The following is a 15,621-nucleotide window of genomic DNA, read 5'->3' on the forward strand; positions in this document are numbered from 1 at the left end:
GGACCTGTTCCCTCCATGGGTCTTTGGTATTTAGAGACTTGGTCCAGGTTATCCCGTTAACCCGCTTTATTAGAGAATCTTATTGCTTTATTTATGGGATTGTGAGAGTCCAAAGGTTTTTACTTTCAGCTGCTGCTGCTATTTTGCCCCTAAAAATAGAGTGTAAGCCCTATTTTTTTTTCCCCCGATGGAAGAAAATTTTTTCTTTAATCTGTCATAGAAAAGGAGACTTTTCAAGCCCATAGAAGTGATTTCAACTTCGGACTTGTGAAGAGAGCTGTCAGCATACACCGCATCTGGAATGAAAAGGCAGGATTCCTTCCCTCTGAGGGGTCTGCGGCGTCCCAGTCAGTGCAGAGGACTTCAGGACGTCGGTTCGACACCTCTGAAGGAACAGCCAGCATCACCCCTGGAAATGGAGATTGTTGGTTGGTAGAGGTTATTGCTAAATTCGAAGAGTGTGCATCAGACAGTAAAGCTGGTCCTTTCATGAACCGGGGTTTGGAGGCTGCACGTTGCCAGAAAGAACCTGGCTTGCATCCCTTCCCTCTCCGTCACTCCCTGGCTTTCGGAGCCTCTTCATTAGGCTTGCTCATGAAGCGCATCCCTGCCCTCGGGTTCTCTTTCTGGATCTCAGTCCTCCTTGGATTGTCTGGTCCTTACTGTGAGCTTCACGCCTGACTCCGTTTTCTGAGTTCCGCTACCTAGTTCCAGCTCCAAGTCTCAAGTTCCCATACAGGCCCCAGGCACACACAGACACATGTTCACTGTTGGGAGGACTCTGCCCTGCCTCTGTGGCAGCCGTGCTGTGAGGCTGTTAAGAAGCCATGCACTATGTCAGTAGCTTTCTGTTCCCCCAGACTCTCAGACCCTGTGCGCCCCTCTCTGCACCGTGACCCTGTCTGTGGGACCCCGCTTCCGCTGTTTTGTGTCATTGCTCTCTGCTTTTCCTCTTGAACAATGGACTCCCCTGTATCTGTTCTTGACTGTCCTATGATGTCTTCTACGTTCCCTTTCGTGTTTTATTCACTACCTTCAGATTCGTGATCATCTGCCTGCAGACCGCGCCTAGAGCTTCTCCTACCTAGGCAGCCTCAGAGCCGCTGGCACCCCCAGGCGCTCCATTTGCCCGGCAAACCTCCACCTCCACCTTTTTGTGATTTCCCTGCTCCTGTGAACGGTGTCACCAGCCATCTAGTTAGCCGCTGTCATTGTTAGCCATCCCCTTCCTCCCACCCCTGCTGATTCTGGCTTCATGTACCCTTCCCACCCCGCTTTAATACCCCAGAGTTCTGCGCTAATCTGGACCCTCATGCTGCTGGAGGGCACACATGGCTGTGATGGTCACTCAGCGGCCCAGCTATCTCCATAGCATGGCCTAACGCCCATGTCTAAATCATGTTACTCTCACGCTCAGCCAACCTCTACCTTCAAGGGGTGCTCGCAGGTTACAAAAGGAAGTCCAAACATATCAAAGTATTGGCTAGGCCCCATATTCCCCGTCCTAATCTACTTGTAGCGCCAAACCTTTCACCTTATACAGCCTCCCTCTGGTCCTGGGGACTGTCCCTTAATGTTTCCCCTTTTGTGTCCTTTGCTTATGTGAGTCCTTCTCTCTGGGACAGTCAATTCTCCTGAGCAAATCCCAGCTCAAACACAGTCTCCTTCAAGAAGCCTTTCTTGGTGTCTGAGGAGACTCCTTTTCCTCCAGGCTTTCCCAGCCTGCCCGCTGAGTGGAGTGTCCTGGAGGTACTTGCTGCAGTCTCTAGCTGCCCAGGAGTGATTTGTCTTCTTAGAAACCTCATCTTCCTTTCAACTCTAAGCCCATTGAGTCAAGAACCTTGTCTTCTTAATGTATGTATCTTTCACTTACTGTATGAACTTGCTTTGCTATGGTGAGCCCTGAAAAATGATTGATTTCATCTTGTTGGAAGAAAGACTGCTTGGCTTCCATGAGGGGAGTTTTATATGTATTACACACTCTACAAAAATCCTTATTAAGAGTTTGCTCCTATTTTTAATCAGACTTCAATTTGTGGATTAAAATTTGGAGGTGACATGAAAGAATTTACAAAACATCATTCTTCTTTGGTCATAATTTTTTTGAGTGATATTTTTTCTTAATTCCATGTACATCTATCTCTTTTGGTGTTTTAAGACCTCGAACTGGGGCAACCCCTTGATAATTTCTTTAAGGAGAAAAGAAAAACACATACATTTGAAAATTCTAGTAGCTAAAATGCTTCCAAAAGTTAAGCTAATAGAATTAGCTCAAGAGAAATTATAATAACCTAAGTCTTCTCCAGTTAAGCACAATTTACATAATCCCAGAATGGAATATGTCTGAACTTTCAGGAAAAAACGAATAAGATCAGCATTTATTGTTTTACTTTTTCATTGCTTCTGAAAATTTGTATTGGTATTGCTTTGTATGAATAGGTCTCCATGAGTAAATTATGATCAAAATTCAAAGCCATCATAAATTAAATGTGTTTTTTTTTTTTTTTTCCTGCTTTGGTATACAAGACTTTCCATTAAGCTAGCCTCATATAATATACCTTGGATGTGTTCAAGAAAGCCCTGTAAATTATAGTAAGTATTTAAAATGGTAAGTAGACATTGGAAAAGGCCACAGTAGGATTAATGAATGAAGGGGTTGATACTGAAAATGCACTTGTAAATAAACAACATAAAAAGTAAAGATGACACGTTGTTAGGTTAGAGTTACAAGTAGAGTATGACACTAAATTGCAGGGCGGCAACAGAGTGTTCATGGAACTTCAGTTTCTTTGTAGGAGCGTTTCTAATTTCTGTCTAGCAAAATCTTCCCGGTTTCATCCAGTCTGGGTTCCATCCTGAGGCTTTTCCTGTGCCTTCCTTTCAGATATGGGAAGTGCCTGAGGTTTCCTTCCTTAGCAGTCAGTCCCCTTCCTACCAGCATTTGGAGGACTATTCGCCCAACAGTAGGGGACCAATAGAAGGTGGAGCTGGCTTTGTCGTAGAGATTGCATTTTCTCCCAGTAGCCCAGGACTAAATGCTCTGGGGAAGGAAGAGGACGCAGGAGTCATGTTACTTGTGACAAAATGGAAGCACTAAGCAAGAAATGCAGACACAGGGCGGGGTACGCTTTCGATGCATGCACTCATCTGCCTCCAGGAAGGGTTGGGGCAGTGAACTGCGCTTTGAGGAAAACGTAAAAAGAGGACAGTGCATATTTGGACTGTTATTTAAAAATTTGTGTGGCTTTGACAGAATAGAGTGGAGACACTTGGAAAAGTATCTCGGGTATATTTAAAGTTTTGGCACAAAGTTCAGTTAACACTCTCCTTAGGCATATAGACTTGCAGCTATATAAACTCAGCTTTCCTAAATTATCTATACATATATATGAATATGCATATGTTATATGATGAGCGAGATTTCCTTCTGAGATGTTCATTTTTTCTAACACCCAAGTTTGCATAGCCCCAATTATGTGATTTGCAATACCTGTTAGATTTCCCATTTGCTAAAGAAGATGACTTCAGCTTGAACCACTGGAAATATGCTTTTAGAATTTAGGCAGAGATGCTTTGCTCAGGTAAGTGGTAAGAAGAAATTCAAGAATAAAGGCTGGATTCTGTATCATAGAAAGAATAATAATGTAGATGGAAAGTTTACAGTGTCACGTAAAATACTGACAGGAAGCCTGAAGTTTTAAGAAACCATGAGAATTTCTAGATTTAAAAAGATGATTAGAGAGGTTCTGCTTCTGATAATAGTGGAGAAGCTTGCCCCAGAATAACCTTCCCACAGATAACAATTACAAAGTCTGGACAAGATATAAAAACCAACTGTTCAAAAGCATTGGAGAATGATGAAAGGGAGGCAGCAACTGGGGAGGCAACCCTTGAAAGATGGGAATCCACTGGGTACCATTTGCATTTCTTCTCCTTTTTTTCTTGCCTTAAGGTACTCCCAAAACTTCTTGGGTTCTACCGTGCTGTGCATGGGTAGAACTCAAGAAGAACTTGGTACCCTTATCTGCTAGAGAAGTCACCGGGCATAGTTTGAAGCTGATAGCAGCTCAAAAGTGGAGGGGGAGTTCCAGAAATCAAGAGTACAGAAAGGATAGCAATGAAATCTGTGCAGGCACTTTTTCCTGCCTCTGGGTAACCAGCGGACTGCATGTGCATGGGGAAGCCCCCACATTTCCCTGCGAAAAGAACAGCTGTGAGGCTAGAGACTCAGCAGTGTCCCCTCCTACCCACTGCAGGGAGGACGGTTTGGAGTTTTTCAGTCAAGTTAAATGGCTGCTAGAGCAAAAACTAATATGCTTTAGAAGAACATAACAGAATCCAAAGTCTCTAGAGTATGCATCCACAGTGTGTAGTCTAATAAGAAATGATTACACATGCACAGGAACCAGAAGATTTTACCCAGAGCCAAGAGAAATGGACATTGATTTGATCTAGATGTTGGATTTAGCAGTCAAGGACTTTTAAAACAACATTTATAAGTATGTTCAAGGACTTAACGGAAACCGTGGTTATTCTAAGTGGACAGACCAGGAATCTCAGCAGAGAAATAGAAGTTGTAAAAATAAATGGAAATTCTAAAATGGAAAAGTACAGTGTTGAAATACAAATGATTTCTGGATGGATCAAAGCAGTGATGGAATGAGAAAATTAGCAATAGATCCTAAAAGCAGTGGGTGAAAGTTAAACGAGGAATAGGTCTCAAGTTATGTCCCCGTAAATTACTTGTTAATTACAAACTGAAAAGTAGAACCTTACAGTTCAGAAACCTGGTGAATTTCATTTTAAATAAGTGATCCAAGTTAACATCACTAATATTGGGACAGTGACATCCTGGGCCTCCTCATGTGCTGCAATGGGAAGGATGCGTTTCTGTGTAATTCCTGCCATAGTGCAGAACAGGAATCTAGTCAGGAGGAAACCTCAGCAACCCCCAGTGAAGAGACATCTACAGAGTAAGTGGCCTGTACTTTTCAAAATGTTAAGATGAATAAAGACAGAGGCTGAGCAACAGTTCCAGATGCAAGGAGACGAAGTAGACGTGACAAGCAGATGCATGTGGGATCTGGCCTGTTCCTGGGCTGGAGGGGGCAGTTTTAAAGACATCACTGGGGCAGTTGACACAATTTGCATCTAGGCTGTGGATTAGATAATCATATTGTTTCTATGTTAAAATGTTCTGCTTTGGATAGTTGTACCGTGGTCATATAAGAGAAAACCCTTGTTCTTGTTGAATGCACACTCAGGTATTTAGGGGTAAAGGAACCCAATGTTGCCAAATTACTTTCCTTTTTCCATTTCTTTCCCTTTCTGTCTCTGTCTCTCCCTGTCTCTTTCTTTCAACTGATAAAGCAAATGTATAGTAAAATCTAAACTGGTGAATCTGGGTAAATAGCAATGAATGGGCCGGGCGCGGTGGCTAACGCCTATAATCCCAGCACTTTGGGAGGCCAGGGCAGGTGGATCACGAGGTCAGGAGTTCAAGACCAGCCTGGTCAATATGGTGAAACCCTGTCTCTACTAAAAATACAAAAGTTAGCCGGGTGTGGTGGTGGGCACCTGTAATCTCAGCTACTCGGGAGGCTGAGGCAGGAGAATCACTTGAACGTGGGAGGTGTAGGTTGCAGTGAGTGGAGATTATGCCACTGCACTCCATCCTGGGTGACAGAGAAAGACTCCATCTAAGATAAATAAATAAATAATAACATTGAATGTTTCTTGTGTTGTTGCAAATTTTCTATTAATTTGCATTCATATTAAAATTAAAATGTTATAAATAGGCATAAATAATTGATTTTATTTGAGCTCCTTCATTGCTAAAACCAATGACTTCCAAGTTTGTCTTCTTCTCACCTGCTATTTTGACACAATGAAGTCCTTTCTTGACAATTTGTCTCACTTCAGCTTAGGAATCACCTTATCTTTCAAAATTGTTCTCACATTGTTTGAAAAAAATATTTTTTATTCTTTTGTCGTGTGGATCCTCTCTTAGTCCCCTCCCATCTAGTTAATTTAGAAAATTAACTAGAATGTCCTAAAAAATTTGCGAATGCATGAATTTTGAAGTACCTAAAAATTAATCACAATTTGCTCTGAACCATTCAAAATAAAAATGTTTACATACAAAATTTTTAAAAAGTGAGACATCCATATCATGAATGCTAAATTCTTTCTCTTTGCATTTTCATCTTCCTCCGTTTTTCCCCTTCCATACTTGATTGGCATGTGACTATCTCACTTCTACCAACTGCATCAGGTATTAAGTGGCATTAATTTATTTGAAGAGTGTAAAGTCATTCTGCGAATAAGTAACAAGTACCTCTAGTAGTTGGCACAAACGGTACCAGTAATGAAGATGAACAGTTTGCATCAAAGCTGTTCGCAGACCTTCCTTGACACTGGTGAGCACCTGAGGCTCTGCTGTCCTTTTCTGGATGCTCCTCTGGCCCTGGATCATCGATGCCACAAAATGAAAGGTATTCACACAGTGAATATGCATTCTGTGTCTTCTTACACATGCCGGGCTCCAGGGATTCAGCAGAGAACACAACGGAAAAATATCTTCATCCTTATGGAATTCCTATTTAATGAGAGAGCAGAACAATAAAAAAATAAAGAATAGGTTAGGTGGTCCACTATGGGGAACAGTTTGGAGATTCTTTGAAAAACTAAAAATAGAGCTACCATATGATCCAGTGATCCCACTGCTAGGGATCCACCCAAAAGAAAGGAAATCAGCATATTGAAGAGATATCTGCACTCCCATGTTTATTGCAGCACTATTCACAAAAGCCAAGATTTGGAAGTAACCTCAGTGTCCATCAACAGATGAGTAAATAAAGATCGTGTGGTACATACACACAGTGGAGTACTATTCAGCCATGAAAAAGAATGAGACTCAGTCATTTGCAACAGCATGGGTGAAACTGGATGTCATTATGTTAAGTGGAATCAGCCAGGCACAGAAAGACACACATCACGAGTCCTCACTTATTTGTGGGAGCTCAAAATCAAAACAAATGAATTCAAGGAGATAGACAATAGAAGGATGGTTACCGGAGGCTGGAAAGGGTAATAGGGGAGGGGAAGGGGGGAGATGGGGATGGTTAATGGGTACAAAAATATTAGAAAGAATGAGTAAGACATACTATTCAACAGCACAACAGGGTGACTATAGTTAACAATAATGTAATAGTACGTTTAAAAATAACTTAAAAAGTATAACTGGATTGTTTGTAACATGAAGGATCAATGCTTGAGGGCATGGATACCCCTGTGTCCATGATAGGATTATTACGCATTGCATGCCAGTATCAGAACATCTCTTGTGCCCCATAAACATGTACACCTCGTATGTACCCACAAAAATTAAACGTTGACTAGGTTAGAGGGTGGTGGCTACTCAGGAGGAAAACAAGACTGGAAAGGAGCATAAAAAAACATTGGTAAGGAAGTCGGGTCCATTTGAGAGTGGTCAGCGGAGTGTGACTTTGAAGTTAAAAGTATGAAGGTGAAGAGAAAGGGGCCACGTGGAAGGCCAGGTAAGAAACAGCAAGAGCAGAGGTCCCCGAGCAAGAGGCTGCCTGACTTGGTCAAAACCAGCCAGGAGGTGGGTGTGGGGTGGGGTGGAGAGGCTATTGGGGAGACGTGAGTGGAGCAGTGAGCCCTTGAGGGTCATAGAGGTACTCAGTATTTTCTCTGGATGAGATAGGAAGCCAGCAGAGGCGTCTGGAGCAGAGGAATGGCGTGATCTGACACAGGAGAGTAAACGAGAGAGATTCGCGGGAGGAAGCAGGGAGAATGCCACGAAGCCACTGCCAGAATCTGAGCCACAATGTTGGTGGCTTGGACCAGGGTAGGAGAGATCTAAATGGCGAGAAGTGGTCAAGCTCTGTGTGTACTTTGAAGGAAGAGTAAACAAGATCTGTGGATTGACTCAATGCACGTTGGGAGTGAAAGAGAGGAGCCAAGGAGGATAATAAGGTGCTTGGCCTGCCTGAGTAACTGCAAGCGCGAAGCTGGCATTTGCTGCGATAGGAAAGGCTGTGAGGGAGGATACCAGGAGCTCAGCTGGGGAAATGTGAAGCCTGAGAGCCTATTAAATATCCCCATGAGATGTCAAGGCCGTAGTTTGATTTTTAAGTCTGGAGTTTAGGGTGGGGAATCAGGCTGAAGATACGTGTTTGGAAAGCATCAGCATGTAAACACTACTTAAAGATACGGGACTGTAGGAGGGTTGAGAGGGCAGGTCTCGCTAGAAAGGAGAAGACTCAGAGATTGAGGTCTGAGCAGGCCAATGGTGGCCATGATGCCCACTTACCAGCAGTGTTTATGGGGACATCCAGGCCAAAGAGTGGGGAGAGCCACAGGGGAAAGGGAGCAGACTTGAATCACTGCCTCTGGCTGAGACAGACTCCAACCTAATTGCAGGCACCTGGAGCTGACTTTTCAAGACTGCTCCTATCACAAGGACTGGAGTCAAAAAACACTGGAATCAAGAATGTTAAGTTGATCCCTGGGCACCACACTTGTATTTCTAGATAGAGGTGCCCCCCGAGCAGGTGAAAGCATTAGAGGGAGATGGGAGGGCATTTGAGTTGTCAACAGGGAAGTCCCTGAATCATCTACAGTTCCCAAATAGAGCCTCTCTAGGGGGTCGCCCAGGCAACGCCAGCTGCCAGAGGTGATCCCCTCAGTCACTGAGTCACCCAGTTCAGGGTCCTGCTGAGGGCTCACCCACGTTGAGAGTAATTCTAGAGTTTGCCAGTTTTTCCACATTCTTTTCTTGGGAGTCTGGATGTTGGCTCACAATTTTGGCATGTGAATGTCTGTCTGCAGATGTTCATCTGTCTCCCTTAACCTTCACAGTGAAACAAATACACACGGATGCAAGATGCAATGTGAAGTACTGAACAGGTTAAGTTGAAAATGCTCCCTGACACTCTGGAGGCACAAACACTAACCGTATTTTTCCATCTAAGCAGGTATCTGTGCTGAATTGCAGGGACAAATGCACTGAACATTGCCTTCACCTTCAGTGTTGCCTTCGTTCTGCCCCTGTTGAACTAGGCTAGCATTAGTCTCACCAGGGAACTGGGAAAATAAGTAACCCGGCAAGGAGGGAAAGTGAAATCCAGGGTTGAACATCCTCGTTTTATTGATGGCATGCATCCCCAAGTGTCCTATTATCCCCTGAGCAGCCTTGCGTACATGTTAAACAGAAGTGACTGTCCTGGGGGTAATGGATGGTCCCCTGGGGCTTTCTCCAGAAGAAAACTGCCCTTATATGGGCATCAGCTTCTCTCAAGAGGGAGGGGACTTTATTCATGTTCCTCTGTCAGAAGCCTGGGCTCAAATGAGAACCCAGCTACCCATCCTGGAAAAAAAAATCATGTTTTTTTTTTTTTTTTGCTTTGCATTTTAGGAATCTCTCCTTGAGCAAAGACCTTGATCAATTCAGAGGCTGGTGAGTTTTCTTGGTTCTTGCTGATGAGGCTAACTCCATTCAGTTCCAAGGCCGGTTAGCTTGGGTCTGTTCTAAGGATGCTGTCAACATTCTTATCCTGTGCGAACACTTTGAACCTTGTGGGTTGTTGGTCACGAAGGGTGGCAACCGTTCTTTATGCCGCTTCATGTCACAGGGGGAAAATGCGTGTGTCTTGGACTCCAAGGGTGGCAGCATCCCCCCAAAGAAAGCAGCCCATTTGTTTTGATGGATGCTTCTCAGGGCTTCCAGGAAAGTGATCTACTGGAGGAGTAACGGGGACGGTGGCACTGCTAACATTGACACAGGTCTCACGCCAGGGTCATTTCTAAGGAACTTACTCACTCTTTCAGATAGGTTATTGCAGATTTGTCTGTCATGAAACCTTTCTACATATTCCTTCCATTTATCCGGAAGATTTATCCATCCAAGAGGCACATCCCTCCACAGTTCTGTGCCTTCTTAGTAATTCAAAAATCAGCCTTGGTAAACGATTTAGTTTGAAATCACCACTCTCCAGAACCTTTAGGGATCTCAGGGTAGGATGAGCCAATGAGTGATAGAACTGATTAGGTAAAAACTGGACTTCCACGGCTCATTACCTGTGAGGAAATGATTGGATATAGGGCGGGAGACTGGTAGGGTGGAGTCCTGCCGAATCCTAGAAGGCTCCCATCGCTTGCAGCAATCATCTTTTCTCATTTGTTTGTGTCTAATCTCAGGATATGTTCTGGTCTCTGGCTTCTTCATAACCATTGGTCTAAATTCCTTAAAATACAATCTTTTGTCTTCCTTTGGTGTTCAAAAGTGTGAAGCAGATAGCTCTAAAGGAATTCAAGTCACCACCATAAATCTTGAGTGATTTTAGAAAGATATATAATACTCCTAAATGATGACATATTTCCAGAAGATCAGTAAAACATTTCTGAGTGATAAATGGTTGGACAGTTGTGTCTCTGCAGCGAACCTAAGGGGGAACATCAAGCAAGCACAGTATTTTATGAGTATTATTGGTCATATCTTTTGTTTTTAATCTGCCAGAAATGCAACTAAAGAGGCTGGCCACACAGAAAATTGGTCCACTTTATACCAGGTCTGGCTGGGAAAAGCTCTGGGATTTTTGATTTGCCATCAGAACAAAAGGTTGGTGTGGGACCAGGGTGGGAGGTGTGGCGAGGGAGGGATGGAGGGTTGCAGGGGGGAGTTCAGTGTCTGGAGAGTAGATGACAGCCTTGGTTCCAGCATTTAAAAGCAATTACAGAGCCGTGTGTGTGTGTGTGTGTGTGTGTGTGTGTGTGTGTGTAGATTTATTCACAAAGTCTGTGCTGTACATTAACTAAATTTGTAGTTTTAATCACGGATAGAAGAAACAAAACATACACACACGGAGCCACGAAATACCCAAAGCGGCAGGTCATTTTCTGTCAATCCCCAGAGACCTTCGTCTTTGAGTGCTGGTGTGGGGAGGAGGCGGCAGGAGACCGCTGCAGCTGTTAACAAAAGTCAGCCACAATAGAAACACCGTTCTGATAGGTGAGCTGGGAAATGCAATTAGAGCTAGTTAGAATTATGCATTTATTTGGCTTCCTGGGCAGAGTATCAAAAGGCTAGGATAGGAGGGAGACTGCATTGGCTACACTGATGGAACTGAGAAGGAAGGAAGGTTTTCTCCCCTCCACTGGGATCGAATGGGACGCGCGTGGCTCACTCTTAGCTGGAGGCTGCACCAGCGCATAGCACGTCTGGCAGAGCTACTTTGAGGCATGTGATGCTGCTTTCCACCTTATGTGGACCTTTGGTAACAGCGTCTGAAAATGAGGAGCATTGCAGCCGACGTACACTCTTTTGAAAGGGCCCGAGGAGTTGCACAAGCCTCCAGAATTAAGAATTGTGTCTGCAAAACCACATTTGTGTGGAATGTTCCTACATTTTCTTTCAGAGAGTTATCTGCTTTTGCAATTCAGTCACCAGCTCTCCCACTGCCGCGATGGCCTCTGCACAAACAAGCCTCACCCTATGAAAAAGTGATCAAAAATAAACCCACAGGGAAGTTGTTGGAAGTAGAACCATATTATACCAAAAATGGAAAAATGATTTTCCTTGAAAACCACATAGGAAAAGCTTCATAAATCATAAAGGTCTAGCAATACACCTCCTGGATTTAAGTATCAGTGCAATTACATTTTGCTACATGCAACTTTGCTACTCACTTGTTATTTTACACACTCCAACAGAATAATTTCCCGTGGAGAAAACTGAATCATTGAAATATTCTGCTTTCCCAGAGTGCCAAGGAACACATTAGTGCATGTTTTCAGACATATTCCACAGGAGCCAGTTTGGGGGGCTTCATGTTGGACCCCACAGTAGGGCAATCAATGTGTGGCATGTGTCTTGGTGTATGCAGTGGGTGGGGACGGGCCCAGGAGGCTGGCAAGGACGAGTTTCTGAGGATACACATTTAAAATGTCTCAGGAGTCCTAATTTAATATTGTTCAATAACAAATGACCTATTAAGATCTTCCCTGTGAATTCAGAATAACCAACCACCAGGATTTTTCTGCCGCTTCACTCCCATGACTGGTCTCCCACATTTTCCAGTGCCAACTTCAAGTCATCATCTGGCCACTTCAAGACCCAGAGACCAGCAGAGTTCTGGTCATGCGGGTTCTGTTTCGAACCAGCTCCTACTTTCCCAAAGTTAATTTGCTTTAGTTAGATATTAAGAATAATCGAACGGGCACTGTCCCTTTCATGGGAATCGAGGGAACTGGTCTCAAGGCAGAGCTTTTTTTCCAGTGTCCAGTTTCAAGGAAGCTATATCCAGCGTGGTGAAGTTTGCTGGATTTATTAAGGAGAATTGTCCTATGCCTGCTTGGGCTGGCTGAGCTGTTATATTGTCTGTTTGAGGTCAAGGGCTGGTTTGCCGTCTCATGTGAATGATGCATTTGCTCCCGATTTCAAAGGTGTAGGAAGAAGGAAGGTCATCCCACATTCCATATCCTACCCTTCAGTGAACTGCAGGAATAGCTCTTACTGTGGAAATTAATAATTGCAGAATTAAACGTGGTTCCCAGGAAAACTAAACCCCACATGCATCAAAGGCTCAGAGAAGTTTTCCTGCAATTTAGTCCAATAGCATACAGGTTTTCCGAGTCTCCATTCAGCTGCTTTGAAACGCTGGTTTTAAAAGTCCCCTGAGTCCTATATCGCACCCGTGATTATAAAAATATTTAAAGCCACAGAAAGAATATATAGCTGTTCAGACACATGTGCTGATTTATTGTGTACCACGGTTTGATACAAACTGGAAGGCAAGCTTTCAGGCTGACAAGAGAATCAGAGTAGCAGGATTCAATTCATATATTACGGTACCAGCCCCAGAACAGGAGCAGCCTAGAGCAAGCCCATAATAGAGGGTTTCTGAAACCTCCCCCACACAGCCAGGAGACAACATAAAAAGTTACATGACTATTTATGTGACATGGAGTCGTATTGGTAGTGATGTGCCCACATAAATAGTATTGAGAATTTTTGGAATATGGAAATTAAAGAAAAATATTTCAAACCTAAACTGTGTATTATGAAAAATAACAAATCTTCCCAAATGCCATAAAAAAAAAAAATAGAAGTGGAAGGAAAGACAAAGGGCTAGAGGTCTATGAGTATTCTTTCTTGACAAAAATTTAATTTTCTAAAAAATCTCATAATCGTATAAATAGTAAATAAACATTTTATGAAAGGAAGATATCTGGGTTTCTTTTTGTTGTTGTTTTTGTGAATGTCACCCACAATTTTAGTGGTCATGTTGAAATGTTAAACTACAAAGTCTGCATGCTTATCTCTTAAAGCATTTCCCTACTGCTTTCCTGTGTGGAATCTCGGTCTGTAAAGCCCTCCATGTTCCCGTAGGGTCTGTTTCTTCAGCTCACCTCATGCCCCTCTGCCTTTGCTCCCAGTCCTTTGGGAGGTTAAAGTGGGCAGATTGCTAGAGCCCAGGAGTTTGAGACCAGCCTGGGCAACATCGTGAAACCTTGTCTGTACAAAATACATATAAGTTAGCCCGGCATGGTGGCAGGCACTTGTAGTCCCAGCTACTCTGGAGGCTGAGGTGGGAGGATCGCTTGAGCCCAGGGAGGTCAAGGCTGCACATCTAGCCTGGGCTTTGCTCTGCTTCTGAAACTTGTCAAGCCTGTTGCAGCTGCAGTCTTTGTGCTTCCTGTCTCTGTCTGGATGTCCTGACCTCAGATTTCCTCATGTCTTTCTTCTTTTCTCCTCCAAACTGCCTCCCCACCCTAGTGCAGTGCCCCAGCCCTTTCCTATTTCACCTTTGGACTTTCCTCATATTAAGAGGTAACCAGCAGGTTCCCTTTTCCACATGACCCCAATATAATGCCAGTTGCCTTTTACAAATGAGTTTCCTCCCAGTAGGAAGACACTGAAGTACACAAGGACAGAGAGAAGGAATGGAGAATTCCTATGGTATTTGAATTATTTTAACAATAACCCAAAGAACAGTGCCAGATACATAGAAAATATATGATCCATTCATGGATTATGAGTTAATAAATGAATGACATTATACAGTGAATGAATAAACACGTCTACTGCTAGGGAATACAAGGCTGTATTATGAGGAGTCCCTAGAAGCTTATTCTAATAATAAGTTTAATAAAAATCAATCATAAATAGCTGCAATTGAATACACAGAGTAGAAAATGACTGTTTCATAAACAATGTAACTGTATCGCGAATGTTCCTGTCGCTATATGCGAAACCTTCGGAAAGCTTGAATTTGTTGACAGTGATCACAAATTGATGTTAAATATATTTATGGGAAGTGTTCAGGTGTAGCAGTTTAATTACTGACACATTATACAGAGTTGGATATTTCCATCCGTAGTATAGTACCTGCTTGGGCGGGAGTGAGAGCAGTATGAAATGAATCCATTGTTAACTACTTAGGAACTGGTACACTGAAATATTTGAATGTCTGGCTACTTTATATAAAGCCTGAGAAGTGATTTTAAAACATTACAAGTAAGTTTCTGGCTGGGTGTGGTGGCTCACTACTGTAATCCCAGCACTTTGGGAGACCAAGGTGAGTGGATCTCTTGAGCCCAAGAGTTTGAGAAAAGCCTGGGCAACGTGGTGAAAACCCATCTACAAACATTATCCAGGTGTGATGGCGTGTGCTTATAATCCCAGCTACTCTGGAGGCTGATGTGGGAGGATCACTTGAGCCCAGGCAGGTCGAGGCTGCAATGAGTCATGACTGAACTCTAGCTTGCATGACAGAGTAAGACCCTGTCTAAACAAACAAACAAACAAAAATAAATAAACACACACACAAAAAAAAAGAAAAAGAAAAATAAGTTTCTATTTCAAAAACCCATCAGCAGATTGTTTTGGAGATGAGGTTATAAAAGTGTATTTTAACCAGTTATGCCACTTATCCTTTTTATCATAATTAAGTTATATAATAAAATACCATATGAATCAAATAAAGCTATTGTTTTTATGAAAAGTAAGTTGAATTCTTTGAAAAGACTTAATAAAGTCAAGTTGATAAATTGCTGATGACTTAATTGTGAACAAGAAAGCTAGTAATGTTTGGGGGAAAAAGCCTGAAAAGTCTAGGATTCTGCACTTAAATTGCTTCCCAATTCCTTTCTTCCTCTTTCTGCTTTAAAAGAATATATAGAAGAAAACACAGTGGATGAACAAGGGATGTGGTTTATACAAAAAAAAAAAAAAAAAAAAGAAAATCATTGATGGATCCAGCCTCAAAAAGAAGCATTCATCTTTGTTGATTAAAGAGTATGAATATATATTTATAAGTTTTGATTAAACTTTTAAACTTTAAAGATGTTTAGGTTACATAGTATTGTAATAGTTTTCCTCTTTACCCAACTTTCTCTAATGACCTCGTTGCATCTGATAACAAGATTTCTACTGTGTTTTGATACAGGAACAGACTTGATAAAAAAAAAATTTTGAGCATGTCTTTTGAGTAAAAATATTTTGTTAACTAGAGCAAAAAAAAAAAAAAAAAAAAAACAGCCAGATTATTTATGTTTTATGCCATTTAGTTATTAAGGCTAATCATTTAAGTTGGC

At 42.5% G+C, this 15,621-nt stretch overlaps 1 long non-coding RNA gene across 1 annotated transcript; it reads left to right on the top strand.

Annotated features, from left to right (window-relative positions):
- Positions 1-72: 72 nt before the first annotated feature.
- Positions 73-2,064, top strand: LOC110741829. The gene is made up of 2 exons (XR_002518767.1): positions 73-428; positions 1,712-2,064. It is a non-coding gene; the product is annotated as an uncharacterized LOC110741829 (long non-coding RNA).
- The last annotated feature ends 13,557 nt before the right edge of the window (positions 2,065-15,621 follow it).

Source organism: Papio anubis, chromosome 19 (assembly GCF_008728515.1).
Source record: "Papio anubis isolate 15944 chromosome 19, Panubis1.0, whole genome shotgun sequence".
NCBI classification, from domain to species: Eukaryota; Metazoa; Chordata; class Mammalia; order Primates; family Cercopithecidae; genus Papio; species Papio anubis.